A 19816-nucleotide genomic window follows, 5' to 3' on the forward strand; every position below is an offset into this window, starting at 1 on the left:
ATCAGGGCCTAATTGAACAAGGTTGAGAATGAGACAAAGTATCCTAAATGCATCTTTATTAATTATGTCAGCTTAAAGAATTTTTTTCGTTAAAAAATAGCATTTCTAAACTTTGTTGGCTTATAGAAATTTTTAGGTGTATGTAATCAATCGATCTAGAATGTTCGTTTGTATTCAAAAGCCCTATATTGAAGTTATTTTCTCTTTTATTTTCTATGTATAGACATACAAGTAGTATCAAAGCTTGGTTGAACAATCTTGAGAGGAGATCATATCACCATTTGTAATAAAGAGAAGATCATGTCACCATTTGCGACAGATGTTTAAAGGAGAGAAATAATATTATGTAAATATGAAAAATCAAAGAAGTTTGAGTTTGTCTAAGGAGGAAAGAAATAATATTATGTGTCCTGAGAAGGGAGGCATGGGGCGGTCATTCGCGGCATGCAAACACCAGAAAAGGAAATGTCATTCAGAGTGCCCACTGTTGCCCTATTTCCCCGCTGAAAAGCCCAGACAATTCAAAAATGTGTTAAACCTCTATGGAGTGAACAACATTTTACGCCTACTCAAACAAGTGAAAGACACGGAGAAAAGCGAGGCCATGGAGTCTATCATTTACGAGGCTAATGCCCGGGAGGGTGATCCCGTCCGTGGATGCTATGGAATTGTTGCTCGGCTTCAAAATGATGTCGAAAGGCTTGAAGGAGAATTGGGTTTTTTGAGGAGGCAGATATGGCGAGTGCTTCCACAACAATATCTCAACACTGATTCGGGGTCTTTGTCTTCTATTCAGCATACACCAATGCCAGCCTCCAAAGAGGCTTCCATTAACCCTAATTAGGGACAGTAGCTTCATCGAAAAACTGAGAATGATGTTAATATACCCCACAATTATATTGAATGTGAATATACTCAACACCCCTACTCCGAGCCTAAGGAAGCACATGAATCCAGGTATGTTCTACGTTTCTTAGGAATTGAGCCTTAGTGTGTGCTATCTAAGCTGTCCAGTCTGCTGTTGTGCTTCAAGTTTGAGTAGAGTATGTTTTTCCTAAATTATGGAATGCCATTTAAATAATAGGATTTTCTTTTGACATAATTGCTAATGGGTTTTTTCAGATTTTAAAAGATCTTTATTAATTTAATAGAGGTAATATATATCATATTGTTATCTAATGAACAGCCAATACTTTGTTTCATCAACTTTGAAAATTTGTGCTGTTAAAATAACAGGAAGAATTCACCACATAGAAGAAAAAAATAATATTATATGTATTATATTGATGTGTATATATAGAAGTGGTTTCCATCAACATTTATTAACTATATCTACAATTAACATCAAGACATTTCTACAATCTATTAAATAGTTTAATAAGTTCTGCATGATATGGTTATGTGCACTATTTTTCCATCCACATTGATCCATTATATATTTAAAAGAGAAGAGGGTTTATGGTTTAGGGTTTAGATCTTCACTTCTAGATAATAGATCATAGAATGTCATTCAAAAGAGAAGAGAGTTTAGGGTTTAGATCTGCTCTTCTAGATAATATATCATAGAATTTGATTCAAACTGTCCACCATAAAACATTGCACTACAAGTGCTTGGTTTCTTTCAATTTTTAAATTTTGTGAGATTTGAGACAATAGAAATATAACAAAACTAATTCATCACATAAAACTAAAATAATATATTATATGCACGATGATTGCTTTGGGGAGTATACACATAAGTGACATTCCATCAACATTTGTTAATTATATCTAGAATCAACAAAAGAAACTTTCCACAATCCATCAAATTATTTAAGAATATTTTATCCATTTGATTATGTGAAATATTTTTCATCCACTTTTACAATCACACTCTATTCAAACCATTATTAGAAAGAGAAGATGGTTTAGGGTTTAGATGTTCTCTTCCAGATAATGGGTCATAGGGTGTGATGAGAAATGTGCATGAAAAAACATTGCACATTGCTTTGCTCTCTATAACTTTTGGAATTGGACTACAGATGTTGTCCCAATAGAATTCTTTGATCTCATGTTAGACTATCTATTTTTTAACTTTGAGTAGAGTACTTTTTTGGACTAGATAATATAGATAATAGATCATAGAGTGTGATTCAAAAAGTGCTTTGTTCCTAACTTTAGGAAAATAACAAGAATAATTCCCCATATAAAAGCAAAAAGGAATATTATATGCACCATGATTTCTTTTTGTGTGTACACATAAGTGATTTTCCATCAATGTTTATTAACTATATGTACAATTAATAAAAGAAATTTCTATATTCCATCAAATAGTGTAATAATATTTTGTTGATTTAATCATGTGCACTATTTTTTCCATCCACTTTTGGAATCATTGCACTAATAGTGCCTTGTTCCTTTTAACTTTAGAAATTTGAGAGGTGTGGGACGTTAGAAAAATAACAAGAAGAGTTTCACCACATCAAAGAAAAAAAGAACACAAGTGATTTTCCATCAACACTTGCTACCATATATATAATAAAAAGAAGAAATTTCTACAATCCATCATAAAGAGCTAAAATATAAAATGACTCAATTTATTGATTCAATTCTTTTTTGGATATATTAGGATACATACAGACTTGATATTGAAATGATACTAAATATTTCACATTGATATGTGAACAACTTTATATAACCTCATTTTCCCTTACAAAAACTACTTACACTTCCAAGAAACTATATATCTAACTAATTTATTTATTAAAACTAAACTTAGAAACTAACTAATTAATGTAATAAGTCAACATTTCCCCCTTATTACATTAATCCATTAAAAGTGAAAGCCTTGAAATTTTGATGAAGCTCATTCACCAATCTTTGAAAGTAGATTTTCTCTCTACAACTTCAGATTGCAAATCCTAATCCTGAAGTTTCCCTTATATCCCAACTTCAAACTATAAATTCTAAATTTGTTCTCATAATAAGATTGTTTCCACCTCCCTTACATGCAACATAGTTCCTTCAAAATTTCACATCACCATGGACTGTCCTCCAAAGTTCACATCTCCTCTGAGTGTGTCTAATGCCTCATTAAGTGTGGTAGATGGACATGAATGCCTTTCCTCTGAAAGTCAACATCTCCTTCAAATGTCTCTAACACAATTGTTCAAATCCTCCCCATTCCCCACTCCATAGAATGACAATCATGAAACCAAAGCCCCCTCTTTTCTTTAGGGACACAAATCTATCAAGCCCCCTCTACCAAGCCCTGACAGAATTTATAGGGACACAAATAGTTGCTTCCAATGAAATAATCATCTCTAAGAGAGAAGCTAGATCAAGATGATAAAAATCCTCCAACCTCCATTTCCTCTAGCTTCCAACCTCCATTGCCTCTAGCTTTCAACCTCCTATCATTAATAAAAAAATTATAGAATATCTCATCTACAAAAGTTAGGGTCTAGTCATCCAAAATCCATTAAAAGAACCGAAAGAGCTAAAATATAAAATGACTCAATTTATTGACTTAAATGATACTAAATATTTCACATTGATATGTGAACAACTTTATATAACCTCATTTTCCACTACAAAATCTACTTACGAGAATAACTTTGGAGCAACTATATATCTAACCAATTTATTTATTTGAAGTAAAATTTAATCAATGTAATAAATCTAACACATCAAATAGCATTAAATATCTGAATAACATTTATAATGAGAGTGCCATTCCAAAAGTCATTCCCCTTTGGAACATTTCCCTTTGGAACATTTCCCTTTGTAGTACTTTTTCATCCCCTTTGGAATGGTATTCTTCATCCATTATTATTATTAGGAGGAGAAGAGGGTTTAGGGTTTAAAACTTCTCTTGCTCATAATGAATCATAGAGTGTGATTTTAAAGATCCATGAAGAAATGCTGCACTACTATATGATTGTTCCATTCAAATTTTATAATTTTGTGTAGTTGGGGACTGTGGAAAGATATAGAGAAGATTAACCGCATAAATTTTTTTCCATCAACACCTATAATTGACCACATCTATAGCTAATAAGAAGAGAATTTTACAATCCATTAGGTAACTTAATAATTTTTCTAGATTTGATTATGCATTGTAGTATTTTTTCATCCCCATATGGAATCACATGGTGCTATCAATCATTCCTAAGAGAAGAAAGCTTATGGCTAAGGGTTTACATCTTCTACTCTTGATAATGAGAGTGTGATTCCAAACATATATGAAAAAATATTACACTACTAGTGCCTTGCTCATTTCAACTTATAAATTTGCTGAGGTTGAGGACTTAAGAAAAATAAAAAGAAGAGTTTACCATAAAAAGAAAAAATAATATCATATGCACTATGTTTTCTTTGTGTGTATACATAGAAGTGAATTTCCATCAATTTTTATTAACTATATTTATAATTACCAAGAAGAGATTTCAACTATCCATCAAATATTTTAATAACATTTTCTCCATTTGATTATGTGTTTGGAATCACACTATGTGATCCATCATTAGGAAGAGAAGGTGGTTTAGGATTTAGGGTTTACATCCTCTCTTCTTAATAATGGATTAGAGAGTGATTCAAAACATTCATGAAAAAAGTTCCACTACCATGTATTGTTGCTTTGAACTTTAGAGTCCTATGAGGTTGGTAAGTTTAGAAAAATAATAACTATATTTTCTTTGGTGTATACATTGAAGTGATTTTCTATGCAAACATCAATAACCTAAGAGATTTCTAGAACCCATCAAATAGTTTAATAAAAAGTTTAGGTTTAATTATGTGCAGTCTTTTTTAATCCACATTTGGAATCACACTTTACATTGGTTATTAGGAATAGAAGAGGGTTTAGGGTTTAGATCTTCTCCTCTTGACAATATATGGATTGCTGAAAATGATTTGTCAAAACATTACACAATCAAATTCAGAAGATGATAGTAAACTACATCCATAATCATACCAAAATAATGATACTATTATTATATTAAATTTGTGAAAGTTGTCTTTTGAAGAATAGAAAATTCTAAAGGTTATCAAGATGAATGCCTAGTGAGATTAAAGGGTATCTAAGGAGTTCTATTCTAATACTAATAAGATAAAATCTTTTTATGCTTTTCAAAATATATAATACTTGGTTTTCAAAGTCATAGTGCTTTAAACCTGCTTTTTTTATACTAATAGTTTTATTCAAGATATATTTTTTACTATGAATTATAATTTGTTAATGTTTATGATTTTTGTTTTGTAGTGTAAAGAAGAATACATTTGTTGGTGTTAAGAGTGGGGTTAAGAGGTTGAGGCAAAATGACATACAAAATGATGATATTTATTCTACAGATGATGAATTGATTAATTTTGTTTCTAGTACTCAGACGATGAAGAAAAAAGTGATCTCTGAATGTCCTCAAAGTATAGGGAGGAGGATAACTAAAGAAGTATTCACCCACACTTCATTTGAGAAACAATCAAAAGTTCAAGAGAAAACTGCTATGATTCCTCATAGAAGCAAAGCTCAATGAGATAGAGAAACTTTCCAATGGTGGGGCAATGAGGAAATCAACATCATCTATTAAAAAGTAGAAAACTGTGCATGCATAATTTTGATAACACAATCATTCATAATTTTGATAACACAATCATTCTTAATTTTGATAACTACTATTCGTCACCTGAGAGAAATTCTTCTCAACATGGAAATGCCTCAGTTGATGAAATCGATTGAGTGAATGCAACATTTCAAGTCAACTTACCACATGAAAAACAATAGATATCATTTTTATTTCCACTCTTTTCATATATAGTTTGTTTAACAAAGATAAATTTTATGATGGATTGAGCATTGATGGTGGTTGAAGTGAAGTTAATAAAAGTTATCATGCATTGAATGATACTACTTGTTCAAGTGCAATGAGTTAGGTAACGTTACTTTTGAAATAATGGGATGCTATTAGTAGTTACAATCTCTAAATTTAACTTGGTTTATATTTGGTGGTTATATATCATCTGTTTAGCAAAGATAATTTTAATGATGAATTGAGCATTGATGGTGGTTAAAGTGAAGTTAGGATAAAAGTTATAATGCATTGAAAGTTACTGATGGTTCAAGTGAAACTAATTAGGCCATGTTACTTTTGAAATAATGAGATTCTATTGGTAGTCACTATCTCTATATTTAACTTACTTTCTACTTCAATTTTTTCACAAAACGTAGTGTTATTATTTTTAATATGTGGTTATTATAATGCAGAAGAGTGCAGCCGCTCTATTTCCCCTTACTAACGACCGCTACAATGACTTCTTATTTAGTGCGTCTGAATATGTTCAACATATGTCAAACTCTTGATATATTTGTTGCATTTCCACATTAACTTGCTCTGGGGAGATCGAGCAACCTCTCTTTATTCTATAGTCTAAGGAATTGTTTCTATTAAATAAAATTTATTTGGAGCCTGTAAGTTGTCTATGGTCTTAGATAATTTCTTGTATGATTTGGATAGACTCCTGGAAATTGTAGTTTTAATTATGCTGATGATATCTCGAAACTGTATTATGCTGATGATATCTCCAAACTGTGAAATGATATTTGACTGATCCCAAAATCTTCTAATGCTACTTCGTTGTAGAAATAAGATAGAAATGTAGAAGTCAAGAAAGGGTTGGAAGGAGATTAGGATTTGAAGAAGTTTCAATATATTGTGAAGAAGAATCACACTTTCCATGAAACCCTCCCTGTATTCCAATGGTCAAAATTTGTCTTCTCCAAATTCGGTTGTTGTTTCAGAATGAGAGTTTGCTTCTGATGTTGGTAAAAATATAGCCCTTGTTAAGTCTGAGACCATTAACACCAGACAAATTCTTTGAAGACACTGGCTTAAAGGATTACGTATGAAAGGTGATGTTTGTGAGAGCTTGCATCAGTATTATATATAAGACCCGGATGCCAATATTTTTCTTTTGTTTGCGGTTTGAAAAGCGCAACGAGGACTGCGAGTACAAGCACATCGATGTATATGGAATTGTTGCTTGGCTTCAAAAAGATATGGCGCGTGCTTTTACAACAATATCCCAACACTGATTCGGGGTCTTTGTCTTCTATTCAGCATACACCAATGCCAGCCTCCACAGAGGCTTCCATTAACCCTAATCAGGGACAGCAACTTCATCGGCAAACTGAGAATGATGTTAATATACCTCACAATTATGTTGAATGTGAATATACTCAACAGCCCAACTGCGAGCCTAAGGAAGCACATGAATCCAGGTATGCTCTATGTCTCTTAGGTATCAAGCCTTAGTGTATGCTATCTAAGCTGTAACGTCTGCTGTTGTGCTTCAAGTTTGAGTAGAGTACTTTTTCCTTAAATTATGGAATGCCATTTAAATAATGAGATTTTCTTTTGGCATAATTGCTAATGGTTTTTTTTACAATTGTTTACCTCTGATTTTAAAAGATTTCTATTAATTTAATAGAGATAATATATTTCACATTGTTGTCTAATGAACTCCAAGTGCTTTGTTTCCTCAACTTTGGAAATTTGTGTTGTTAGAAATAAAAGGAAGAATTCATCACATAAAAGAGAAAAATAATATTATATGTACTATATGGTTGTGTATATATAGAAGTGGTTTCCATCAACATTTATTAACTATATCTACATTAACATCAAGACATTTCTACAATCTATTCAATAGTTTAATAACTTCTCCATAATATGATTATGTGCACTATTTTTTCATCCACATTGATCCATTATATATTTAAAAGAGAAGAGGCTTTAGGGTTTAGAGTTTAGATGTTCCCTTCTAGATAATAGATCATAGAATGTCATTCAAAAGAGAAGAGGGTTTAGGGTTTAGATATTCTCTTTTAGATAATAGAACATAAAATTTGATTCAAACTATCCACCATAAAACATTGCACTACAAGTGCTTGGTTTCTTTCAATTTTTAAATTCTGTGAGATTTGAGACAATAGAAAAATAACAAGATTAATTCATCGCATAGAACTAAAAGAATATATTATATGCACCATGATTGCTTTGGGAGTATACACATATGTGGCATTCCATCAACATTTGTTAACTATATCTAGAATTAACAAAATAAAATTTTGCCAATCCATCAAATAGCCTAACAATATTTTCTCCATTTGATTATGAGCAATATTTTCATCCACTTTTACAATCACACTCTATTCAAACCATTATTTAAAAGAGAAGATGGTTTAGGGTTTAGATCTTCTCTTCTAGATAATGGGTCATAGAGTGTGATGGGAAATGTCCATGAAAAAATATTTCACCATGCCTTGTTCTCTTTAACTTTTGGAATTGGACTACAGATGTTGTCCCAAAAGAATTCTTTGATCTCATGTTTAAGTGGTAGACTATTTGTTTTTGAACTTTGAGTAGAGATGGTTTTTCTTTCTCCGCTAGGGTTTCTTGCTTCATGTGATCTTTTAGCTTTTTATGTATGGCTTTTTGTCTAAACTTTCCCTTTGTTAGCTCCACTTTTCACACCACATTTACTATGGGAGTTTTTTAGGCTAGGATATAATGGCTCCAATTAGTGGTGAACTAGTTGTTTCTGGTGTTCATTTTGCTACTTCGATCTGCCATGGTACCTCCATAGAACAAACATTCACACAAGTTTGTCCTAAAGGTTTTTCACAAGGTAATCTTGACATTATCCTTCCTGTGCAAGAATTTGATGTTGCATGTGATTGGTTAGAACAACACACCTTAATAGGTTATTTTGTGGGTAGGACTCCCCCTAAAGCTATGCTCTGAGAATGGGTTAACAAGAGCTAGTCTCCTCAACCTTACCAAAGGTTTTTTTTATTTCACTTCACTAACCCCTCACAGGCAAACACAATCTTTAACAATGGACCATGGTCTATGCATTCTTCCTTTCTTGTTTTTAAAAAAATTTCATGAGATGTCATAGTCTTGGATGATAAAAATAATAGGGTTCTTGTGTGGGTCGAGTTCCCAAGTCTACTCCTTCCTTGCTGGCCTTTCATTAAGTCCATTGCCAAAGCCCTTAGCAAAGTTGTCACCAAGGAGCCTGAGAAATTCTTCATTGCCCGCCTGCAATGACATTTTTGCATAGAGGTGGATCTTTACAAGGATCTCAGGGATTCTATGGAAATTCAGATTGGGACCAAAACCTTCTCTCAAAAGGTTCTTTACTTGAACCTCCCCAACACCTGTTATAGGTGCCAGTCCATGGAACACAAGATCAAGGATTGCCCTCTAGCTATGCCTAGGGTCAAGCCCATGCCTAAAGAGGTGCCTGTCAAATAGGTTGAAGGGAAAAAAGAAGAATGGGTTACTATTGGCCATAAGGGCAAGGCTCCCTCAAATCCCTTGCCCCCCAAGTAGTCCTATGTTGTGGTCGCCATGGTTCCTCCTATCCCTATAGGAGCATCATCTCCCACTAGAGTAGGGACACAAGCGGCAGACAAAGGACCTGCTTCTGGAGTTTCATTGGTTTCAAACCCTGCTGGCTTGCAATGGATTAAGGTAGCCACTAAGGTTTCTACCTTGGATGGAGTGTGAAATCCTCTTGCCGCCTCTTTTATAGCTCCACTAGCAACATGGAATTCTCGTAGTCCTCCTAGATGTGTGGAGATACCAGAGGTGAAACGTCTGGCTTTAAGTCCAAAGTGTTTTCCATTTGACTTCAACCATATTTCTACCTTCTTGCAGAATAGCTACTCCTCTCTTGAGGACGAAGATGATATGGAAGAGTTCTCATGAACTCCCTATCATGGAATCTGCGAGGTCTCACAAACCTCCCCAAAAAGCACTATGTTTGGGATGTCTATTATAGAATTAGTAATTTAGATTTTCTCTGTCTTCAAGAAGTTAAAATTTTTGGTTTCATGCTTGCTTCGACATGTCGTTTAATTTGGCAGGATGGTGTGACGTTTTCTTCCAAACACGAAGCTGGCCGAGGTGGTGTAGTTACTCTCTTATCACCTCACCTTCATTTTGCTATTATTTCGCACAATTTTGACCCCACACATAGAATGATTTGGCTTTTTCTTTCTATTAAAAATCATTCTTTTGGAGTCATTAATGTTTATGCTTCCAATGATGCTATGGAAAGATCCCAGATGCGGGCTTGGCTGGCTAACAACTTGTCTCTAGCTACTTGGGTTATGTGTGGGGACTTTAATATGGTTGAAGTGGCCTCTAAAAAAGATAGCATTCTACCCTTTCGCTAGACAGCTGGGGAAATACAAGCCTGGCATTACATGCATAATAAATTGGGGCTTTTTGATCCCAATACCAATCACCACAAGGATAGTGGGGTTTGGCACACTTGGTCCAACTTTCAAGTTGGCTCTGACCACATATTAAAATGCCTTGATCGTGCTATGATCACTATGCAATATTTTCTCTCTTTTTCTAAGGATCAATATTTTCCTGTCATTCCCCTACTAGACGTGACATTATCTGACCACCACCCCATCTATTTTGTCATTTCTTGGCAAACAGCTGTCCCAAAGGTGGCCAAGTCTCAGTTCTTCCTCAACACGTCTATGTTGATGCATGCTTCCATCATTTTACACATCCTATGTGTTTGGAACTTGGAGCCACGTTTGCATTATCAAAGGGGTTGGATTCAATGGTGGAATGATGTCATTACCAGAACTACTTGATTCTTGCACATTTCTGGGTGACAATTAGCTATGTTCTGGAAATGGTCCTATGAAGCCAACATGCTTGCCCAAAAAAAAGCCTCTGAGGCCCTCACCCTCAATCCCTTTGATGTGGACTTGCAAATTCAGCTTGCCAAGCTTTTCTATGACAATCAAATTGCTAATATTTATGCTGCATGGGGAGCCCAAATGAAAGATCATCTCCATTGGTTAGAGGTTGGTGACAAAGCCTTGAAGGAGTTTTTTCAGGCTCTTTGTGCTTGTCATACAAATGTTGGGATTAAAAAAATCAAACAAGGAAATGCTATTCTATCTAATCTCCCCACCATCCTACAAGCATTTGTTCATCACTATGAGAATGTGTTTGCTTCATAGGAAAATTTGGTTGCTCAAGAGGCAGCTCTTAGAAAGTGTATTTTTTTTACTTCAAACTGTCTAGCAACTAAGCAACCTTCTTTCTATGAGAAACTTCTTGCTCTCCATGACTTTAAAGAGGCGGTCTACTCCATGGTGGATGACAAGTCCCCTGGGTGTGATGGATTCCCTTCTGAATTCTACAAACACCTTTGGGAGCATATAGGTCCTGACCTACACAAAGTTTATCTTGAAGCCTATCACTTTAAAAGCTTAGGAGCCATTATAAATAAAGAAAATATCAAATTCATACCTAAAGCTGGTGATCCAAAGGATATATGAAATTGGAAACACAGTACCCTTCTGAATGTGTCATACAAGATCATTGCCAAGGCTCTCTCTCTCAAAATCAAGCACATGTTGCCCTTAGTTGTGCGACTAGAGAAAACTAGATTCATCAAGTCCAGATATATTCTTGACAACATCATTTTTATCTGGGAGGGAATGGAATGGGCTTACAAGTACAATCTAAAGGCCATCTTTTTAAAAATAGATTTTGCTAAAGCCTGTGATCGCATTCAATGGCCCTTCATCTTGGCTATGCTCCAACCTCTGGGTTTTGGCCCCAAATTCCTCTAGTCCATGGAGATGCTCTTTGTGGATGCTAATTCTTTCATTACCATCAACAATTTGCAATCGAAGGCTTTTGGTCTTTTTCGTTCCATCAGACAAGGTTGTCTAGTAGCTCCTGTGCTTTATGTCCTTGTTGCAGAAGGTTTTGGTTATTTACTTGTGCATTTTGTGTCCTCAGGATTGGTTCGTGGCATTTTCTTTCCTGAATCATCCTCCCAATTAGTCAATGGACACTTCTTTGATGATTCATTTCTCACTCTTTTAGAGGATGAAGAAAACATCAATAATTCTTTAAGTTACCTGGACACCTTTTGTCAAGCTTCTAGTTCTGCCATTCAATGGCATAAAATGCTCTGCTTCTACTAGTCCTTTCTACTAGCTCCACCTTGGCTTAGCTAGTTTTAGTGGAAATGGGTTGCTCATGGAGAAATATTTCGCTTTCTTGGAATTCCTTTTTCATTTTAGGCATCGCTTGTGAAACTTTGGAATGTTGTGTTGGCTAAGATTAGCAAAAAGCTTGACTATTGGATCACAAAAAAGCTCTCCCTCAACAGAAAACTTTAGATTTTCTCTAAGATTCTTGCAACCACTCATGTTTATTACTCATCTTGTTGGGCTCCATCCAAAGCCTCTTACATGAAGCTGGAAAGATTTCTTAGGGATTTTCTCTGGGCCTTTGGTTCTGATCACCATGGCTTTCACAGGGTGGCCTAGGACTTCTATTATCTCCCAAGAGATTCTGGTGTTCTTGGCTTGCTTTCCACTTGGAGACAAGGCCTTGCTTTTTGTGCAAAATGGATTATTAGGCCTTATTTGTTTTTTATTTTATTTTTATGAATGGTTTTTTATTCCAACTGCGGCCATATTTTTTGTCTAGCTTTGACCGTTTGAGCTCTTTCGCAGGCTGATCTTGTATCCCTTGACCCCTTTTTTTTCAATTGTAAACTGAGTATATTTTATTAATAGAAAAGGTAACTATTCATCAAAAAAAACTTTTGAGTAGAGTACTTTTTAGGACCAGATAATAGATCATAGAGTGTGATTCAAAAAGTCCATGATAAAACATGCATTGTTAGTGCTTTATTCTTGACTTTAGGAAAATAACAAGAATAATTCCCCATATAAAATGAAAAATGCATATTATATGCACCATGATTGCTTTGTGTGTATACACAAGTGATTTTCCATCAACATTTATTAACTATATGTACAATTAATAAAAGAAATTTTTATAATCCATCAAATAGTCTAATAATATTTTGTTGATTAAATCATGTGCACTATTTTTTCCATCCGCTTTTGGAATCATTGCACTAATAGTGCCTTATTCCTTTTAACTTTTGAATTTAGAAAAATAACAAGAAGAATTTCACCACATCAAAGAAGAAAAGAACAGAAGCCATTTTCCATCAACACCTGCTACCATACATATCATTAATAAGAAGAAATTTCTACAATCCATGGTGAAATAGCTATGACTCAATTTATTGACTTAGATTTTCTCAAACTTGATCCTAAAATGATACTAAATATTTCACATTAACTTCTAAGAAATTATATATCTATCTAATTTATTTATTTAAACTAAACTTAGAAACTAACATAATTAATATAATAAATCTAACATTCCCCTTCATTACACTAATTCAATTGTTCTAACATTCCCCCTTATTAGAAACCAACCTAATTAATGTAATAAGTCAACATTCTTCCCTTATTACATTAATCCAATAAAAGTGAAAGCCTTCATTCACCAATCTTTGAAAGTAGATTTTTTCTACAACTTCAAATTGCAAATCCTAATCCCAAAATTGCCCTTGTAGACACCTAAATCTGATTACATCAATAGGTAATCATATTTAGTCATCTTCTAGGAAATTATTGATTAAATATTTACTATTTAGTTAATTAATCGTCATCCCCCAGTTAATTAATTTATTTAATTAACTATAGTCCAATTGATAAAATCAAATGATCACCCAAAATCAATTTATCAAGTAAATCCCTATTCCTCTATTAAATTGGATAAATCATCAAATATATTCAATTTAATATCATATTCCCATTTTATTGAATAAAACATTTAATAAAATATCTAAAATCCTAAAACCCTATCGTAACCCCTAATCCAACCCATTCATCCATACTAACCTCACTTAGCCTCCTAACTAACCCATCCCATCAAAGCTAAATCACTCACCCTTAACCCCCCATTCTAAGCTAATCCTAAATCCTCTTCCAATCATGTACACAATCACAAATATGGGTTAAGACTTGCTAAACCCAAGCTAAAGTCAAGAAATATCTTCTCCCCTCACCCTCCAACATAAATGACCCTTACACATCTCTTACACCTCTCCCATCCTCATTTACATCTCTTACATGACTCTTACATACTCAACCACCCTCACCAAGCCTTTGACCAACCCTTATCCTATCCTCTCACACTCGTCTTCTTTGTGACAAGTGTCACCTCCCTATTGGTGCTAAACTAGCACAATCCTTGTGCTCTTTTTTGAGTGCATCCTGACCCTCCCTCACCATCTCATCATCTTTGCATCTTGACCCTCCATTCCTCCAACCCTTGGGCTATAAATTGAACCTCCTCCCTTCACAAGATCATCCACCTTCCATTTAAAGTTATAATGCCATTTTGAGAGCTCATAAACTACCAAAATACCATTATAACATTGGAATCACTCCATGAACCCATTGTTGAAAAATTGCTTCATTTACTCCATCCATCCATCTAAAGCTTGAGCATAAACTTCTGACCATACATATCTTAAATTAGGGACAAATCCATTGCATCATGATGTTATACCATTAGGAGCCTACCATTCTTGATTTGCTTCCTTTTGTGGTGATAATAATCAGTCCTATATTAAGTGTTAGCTTGTTTAGTATGGTTAATTCTTTCCTTAATATCCAGTATTCAATTTGTACTACTAAATTAGGTGATATAGGCCTCATATCCCAACTTCAAACTGCAAATCCTAAAGTTATCCTTTGTTTCCACCTCCTTTACACAAGACATAGTTCCTTCAAAATTTCACATCTCCATGGACTGTACCTGATGCCTCCTTTGGTGCTGCACATGAGATACCTTTCCTTTGAAAGTCAACATCTCCTCCAATTGTCTCTAGCACCATTCTTCAAATCCTAGCCCCCTCACTTGATAGAAGGACAATCATGCAGCCGAGCCCCCTCTTTTCTTTAGGGACACAAATCTATCAAGTCCCCTATTCTCTTCAGGGATGAATCTACCAAGCTTTGACTTTACAGGGACACAAATAGTTGCTTTCCATGAAATAATGATCTCTAAGAGAGAACTAGATCGAGATGATAAAAATCCTCCAACCTCCATTGCCTCTAGCATCTTATCTTTAATAAAAAAATTGTAGAAGATCTCATCTACAAAAGGGTCTAGTCATCGAAAATCCATTAAAAGAACCAAATAAAAGAGCTATAATATAAAATGACCCAATTTATTAACTCAATTTTTTTGGATACATTTGGGTACATATAAACTTGATATTGAAATGATACTAAATATTTCACAGTGATATGTGAACAACTTTATATAACCTCATTTTCCCTTACAAAAACTACTTACAAGAATAACTTCCGAACAACTATATATCTAACTAATTTATTAATTTATTTATTGAAACTAAACTTAGAAAATCACATAATTAATGTAATAAATCTAACACATCAAATAGCTTAATAACATTTATTATGAGAGTGACATTCCAAAAGTAATTCCTCTTTGCAACATCCCCCTTAGTAGTATTTTTTCGTCCCCTTTGGAATGGCATTCTTGATCCATATTCATTAGGAGAAGAAGATAGTTTAGGGTTTAGATCTTCTCTTGCTCATAATGAATCATAGAGTTTGATTTGAAAGATCCATGAAGAAATATTGCACTATTAGTTGATTGTTCCTTTCAACTTTTATAATTTTGTGAAGTTGGCAACTATGAAAGATATAGAGAAGATTCACCACATAAAAGGCTTTCCATCAACACCTATTGATCATATCTATAGCTAATAAGAAGATAATTCTACAACCTATCAAATAACCTAATAATTTTTCTAGATTTGATTATATATTGTAGTGTCTTACATCCCCATATGGAATCACATAGCGCTATCCATCATTCCTAGGAGAAGAAGGCTTATGGCTAAGGGTTTACATCTTCTACTCTTAATAATGAGAGTGTGATTCCAAACATATATGAAATAATAATGCATTACTAGTGCCTTGTTCATTTCAACTTAGAAATTTGGTGCAGTTGAGGACTTAAGAAAAATAAAAAGAAGAATTCGCCATAAAAGGAAAAAATAATATTATATACACTATGTTTTCTTTGTGTATATACATAGAAGTGATTTTCCATCAATATTTATTAACTATATCTATAATTACCAAGAAGAGATTTCAATTATCCATCAAATAGTTTAATAACTTTTTCTCCATTTGATTATGTGTTTCGAATCACACTATGTGATCCATCATTAGGAAGAGAAGGTGGTTTAGGATATAGGGTTTAAATCCTCTCTTCATAATAATGGACTAGAGAGTGTGATTCAAACCATTCATGAAAAAAGTCCCACTACCAATATATTGTTGCTTTCAACTTTAGAGTTCTATGAGGTTGGGAAGTTTAGAAAAATAATAACTGTATTTTCTTTGCTGTATACATTGAAGTGGATTTCTACGGAAACATCAATAAACTAAGAGATTTCTAAAATCCATCAAATAGTTTAATAAAATGTTTAGGTTTGATTATGTGCAGTCCTTTTTAACCTACATTTGGAATCACACTTTACATTAATTATTAGGAATAGAAGAGGGTTTAGGGTTTAGGTCTTATCTTCCTGACAATAGATGGATTGGAGAAAATGATTTGACAAAACATTACACAATCAAATTCAAAAAATGATAGTAAATTACATCCATAGTCATACCAAAATAATGATACTGTTATAACATTAAAATGATGAGAATTGTCTTTTGAAGAACAAAAAATTCTAAAGATTATCAAGATAAATGTATGGTGAGATTAAAGGGTATCTAAGGAGCTCTATTCTAATACTAATAAGGTACTATCTTGTTATGCTTTTCAAAATATATGATACTTGGCTTTCAAAGTCATAGTGTTTTAAATCTGAATTTTTTTATACTAATACTTTTTACTATGAATTATAATTTGTTAATGTTTATGAATTATAATTTTTTAATGTTTATGATTTTTATTTTGCAGTGTAAAGAAGAATACATTTGTTGGTGTTAAGAGTGGGGTTAAGAGGTTGAGGAAAAATGACATACAAAATGATGATATTTATTCTACAAATGATGAATTGATTTTTTTTTTTTTGCCTAGTACTCAGATGATGAAGACAAAAGTGATCTTTGAATGTCATCAAAGTATAGGGAGGAGGAAAACTGAAGAAGTATCCACCCACATTTCATCTGAGAAACAATCACAAGTTAAGAGAAAACTGCTATGATTCCTCATCGAAGCAAAGCGCAATGAGATAGAGAAACTTTCCAATGGTAGGGCAATGAAGAAATCGACATCATCTATTAAAAAGTACAAAACTGTGCAAACACAATTTTGATAACACAATCATTTATAATTTTCATAAGAACTATTTGTCACCTGACACAAATTCTTCTCAACATGAAAATGCCTCAGTTCACATTTCAAGTGAACTCACCATGTGAAAAACTATAGATATCATTTTTATTTCCAGTCTTTGTATATAATGTTTGTTTAAGAAAGATCAATTTTATGATGAATTGAGCATTGATGGTGGTTGACGTGAAGTTAGGATAAAAGTTATCATGCATTGAATGATACTGATTGTTCAAGTGAAACTAGTTAGGTTAGGTTACTTTTGTAATAATGAGATGCTATTAATGGTTACAATCTCTAAATTTAACTTGGCTTCTACTTGGCCGTTATATATCATTTGTTTAAAAAAGATAATTTTTATGATGAATTGAGCATTGATGGTGGTTAAAATGAAGTTGGCATAAAAGTTATAATGCATTGAATGTTACTGATGGTTCAAGTGAAACTAGTAAGGCCACGTTACTTTTGAAATAATGAAATTTTATTGGTAATCACTATCTCTATATTTAACTTAGTTTCTACTTCAATTTTCTTACAAAAGTAGTATTATTTTTAATATATGGTTATTATAATACAGAAGAGTGCAGCCGCTCTGTTTCCCCTTATTAACAACCGCTACAATGATGTCTTATTTAGTGGGTCTGAATATGTTCAACATATGTCAAACTCTTGATATATTTGTTGCATTTTCAAATTAACTTGCTCTCGGGAGATCGAGCAACCTGTCTTTATTCTATAGTCTAAGCAATTGTTTCTATTAAATGAAATTTAATTTGAGCCTCTAAGTTGCCTATGGTCTTAGATAATTTCTTGTATGACTTGTACAGACTCCTGGAAATTGTAGTTTTAATTATGCTGATGATATCTCGAAACTGTGAAATGATATTTGACTGATCCCAAAATCGTCTAATGCTATTTCGTTGTAGAAATAAGATAGAAATGGAGAACTCAGGAAACGGTTGGAAGGAGATTAGAATTTGAAGAAGTTTCGATATATTGTTAAGAAGAATCATACTTTCCATGAAACCCTCACTCTATTCTAATGCTCCAAATTTGTCTTCTCCAAATTCGGTTGTTGTTTCAGATTGAGAGTTTGCTTCTGATGTTGGTAAAAATACAGCCTTTGTTAAGTCTGAGACCAATATAAGCAGACAAATTCTTTGAAGGCACTGGCTTAAAGCATTATGTATGAAAGGTGATGTTTGTGAGAGCTTGCATCAGTATTATATATAAGAGCCTGATGCCAATAATTTTCTTTGGTTTGCGGTTTGAAAAGTGCTACGAGAACTGCGAGTACAAGCACAACGATGTATAGACGAATGAGTGTTTAATGCCATTTCCTTTGCTGTGATGGTTTTGCATAGTGCTTTCAATGTTTCATAGAGTTTTGGTGTTTTCATGAGTGGATGTGAGAAAAAAGGTCAGTTTTGTTCTGGAGCCACACGCCCATCTATCTATCTATCTATCTGACAGCATTCAACTCGGTAGGTGAGTTCAAATCGGAAAAAGAGAGGGATAAGTTTTGAAACAAGATAAAAGGCATGAAGCCTCATTCATTCATAGAATGCAGAGAGAAGATCAACTGGTCACCAAATCAGTGCAAAAAGTTCAGAGGGCAGAATGAACTGGAACAAGACAGAAGTTGCAGTAGCACAGTCTTTGTTCTCTGTAAGTTTGTATTTATTTGTCTTGTGAAGCAATGATTACTCCAGGCATTATAGTATGTAGCCCTCATAGTGCTGCAAGTTTATATTTCAAGTAGAAGTTATAGGTTAAAATATTCTGTTTCTGATTGAAGCCCTATGCTCCCAAATTTGTATTCAGTTAATCATTTTATGAATAGAAAAGAAGCAAGCAGACATAGTACTCTTTGTTTTCTTCTTTTTATTCATTATTGCATGGTGTTTACTATTTGAGAAGATTATAATCGCAAGCACTTTGTTTTTATTCTTGTATTTTAATGGTGGAAAAGCTCAGATTGCAAGTCTATAGTTAACTCACTTGACTCACTTGTTAACAGAGCTCTTCCTCTGAAAACTTGGTCTATGTAAGTCTTGTTGTTTCTAATAAGCCCACCGAGTATCTGAGTTTACTTGGTTCCTTTGTCGACTGAATCAACTCAGTCATTGTCTTGTTTGTACGTTAAGTCTGTTGAGCTCAACCTATCTCTGGTGATTGAGTTCACTCGAGTCCCATTGTTGCTAAGTCACTCGACATCTATTGTGTGGAACCCCATTACTGTTGTGCTCACTCAGCTTCCTAGCATGCTAAGTTCACTTGGCACCCACTACCTATCACTCGACATCCCTTGTTTGCCAAGAAAAATCTATCTCTCAGCATTAACTATTGTTGAGCAAATTTTATGTTGTGAAGTTGATTTCTCACATAGTACCAAAGCTTGGAGGCCCCACACGCACAGTGAGTTAGGGCATTTTTTTTCTAGGTATTTGACATGGCACGAGATATAGGAAAGATATGGCAACAACCATTGTCCTTTAATAGACAAAATTACAATACATGGGTGA

The 19816-nt window shown here is 33.7% G+C and overlaps 1 pseudogene; it reads left to right on the forward strand.

The window, feature by feature from the left end:
* The first annotated feature begins 424 nt into the window (after positions 1–424).
* On the forward strand, positions 425–844 carry LOC149576625 (LOB domain-containing protein 24 pseudogene; annotated as a pseudogene).
* Positions 845–19816: the final 18972 nt, after the last annotated feature.

Source organism: Cupressus sempervirens, chromosome 1 (genome assembly GCF_028749045.1).
Source record: "Cupressus sempervirens isolate cs-2001-9-10 chromosome 1, ASM2874904v1, whole genome shotgun sequence".
Lineage (NCBI taxonomy): Eukaryota > Viridiplantae > Streptophyta > Pinopsida > Cupressales > Cupressaceae > Cupressus > Cupressus sempervirens.